Here is a 2,049-nt window from a genome sequence, read left to right as displayed (position 1 = left end):
TAGTTTTTGTTTTCATTGATTAATTAGGAAACAAATTTAACTTCATACTCTGAGAACCAGAAACTTAAAGTCTGGTTGAGTTTTTTCCTTCATTAATGATAAACTTTTATTACATTCATTAWATCYATCATGGTAATTCAGGMYGAGTTATTGTTAATTCTAMATKAATATGGACTTTTATTTAAGTGTTATTSTCCTTCAGGATACATTTACCTAATGCTGAATAAATGAAATGTACATCATGCAGCAAAGGAAGTTAGAAGATCTGATATATATCCATATGGAGATGATCGGTTCTGGACGGGCGATGAGCCTTATGGCATAATAAATACTGAAGAATGACTGATATTAAAGATACAGGGGAGAAGCTTTTTAGTTATCTAGCAAAGTCGTTAGCTAGCAGCTAGCTAATAGCACAACAACAACARCCTAATGTCTGTATGATAAAAATACTGAATCGATAGATAAGAACAGTTTCTCCTCACCAGTCTGTCTCCTCCCCTCAGTAGTTCTTCAGAGAAAGGCAGACGCAGAGGCCTGTCAGTGTCTGTTGTATTTCATTACCTCTCTGYTTAAACCGCGACTCCGAGCTGAAGCAGAAACGATACTTCAACGTTTTCCATCATCTGACAAGCAGCAAGTCTCCACTTTATTCACCAAACACGTTTTTTATTCACCAAAACCTGATCTGTAATCTGGAACGTTCGCTACGTTGAGCTCCAGTTAGCTGCCTCATCTCACTGTGAGAGGCAACTGGGTCACGCGTCACGGGCTAAAGGTCAAAGGTAACAAGGTGACAGGCTTATTATTTTATACAAAAAAGAAACAAAAAAGCAAAGAATTTTAGCACATGTTTTTATGTGTCAGAAGAGGGCTTAGGAAATAATAATACCAAAAAAATAAAATAAAACATTTGACCAAAAGGGCCCTTTGGGGCAAGGAGCGAAAAGGGCAGGTGCTCAAGCCCCCCCAGCCCCCCCTTCTGCACGTGCCTGCTCTACAATGTTCACTGCAAACTTAAGATGCACTCGATTCACTGCAAAATGATCAGGTACAATCCAAACTCAAGATCACACCAAACAGGACTGGGTCTCAGATATTTAAGATCAACAGCAACATGGAATTTGACCCAAAGACAAACGGAGGACAAAACAAACACAAAATACATGGAAAGTTGTTAACCAGCCCTACTGAGGGGAGACAAACGATCCAAACCTGGGTGGACGAACGAAAAAGAAAATCAAACTCTAAAAGGACAGCAGGAAGCAGAGATATATCTGTAAAAACAGAAATATAAAAACTACTAAATGCTTCTTAAATCAATCTAAAACATTAAAAACACTGCAAACCGGCATCACATAAACCAGCAGTCTAAAGTCAAACTTGAAGGATCTGGTGAGGCCTAACCAGATAAAAATCAACATTATAAAGAACGAAAACATACAATTCAAGCTGAATAAAAGAGACAAATGTTTAAAGTCTGCCTGCGGTTTCGAACAACCACACAGGTAACGGACCACCGGAACGTCACTAATGGTATAAAACACCACGTCAGCACTGACTTGTTTGAGAGGATCAATGTAAAACAGTTTTCCTGCAAACCTAAGACAGCCAGCAAACAGTGGAACCAGGGCCGGCCCAAGGCATAAGCAAACTAAACAGCTGCAAGGGGCCCCTCAGTGGAGCAGATTTTTTTTTTTGTAATACTTTGTCATTACATCAAAAACACACCATTTCACTACTAACGTTTTTGCAATAATATATATTTGACAATATATGTAGAAATCACTATTTTATGGATCAAAAGAAAATAGATTGCTCTTGGGGCCCCCTGGTGGCCGCGGTAGGAACCACAGTTCCGCCGGTACCAGGAGCTGCACCGAGGATCCAAACGTCCGAAGATCCGGTCAGAAGCTAAGTTAGCAAAACAATGTCTGTAAAGGATTTTCCTTCAGGAGGGAGAGGAGAAGGAGGAAGAGCAGAAACAAGATGAAGGTTTGTTTTAATGAGCCTTGGTAATATAATGTAAAGCTGCTAATAGAAATTAGC

This window comes from Poecilia reticulata, linkage group LG15 (assembly GCF_000633615.1).
Source record: "Poecilia reticulata strain Guanapo linkage group LG15, Guppy_female_1.0+MT, whole genome shotgun sequence".
Classification (NCBI taxonomy): Eukaryota; Metazoa; Chordata; class Actinopteri; order Cyprinodontiformes; family Poeciliidae; genus Poecilia; species Poecilia reticulata.
This window is presented reverse-complemented; position numbering follows the sequence as displayed.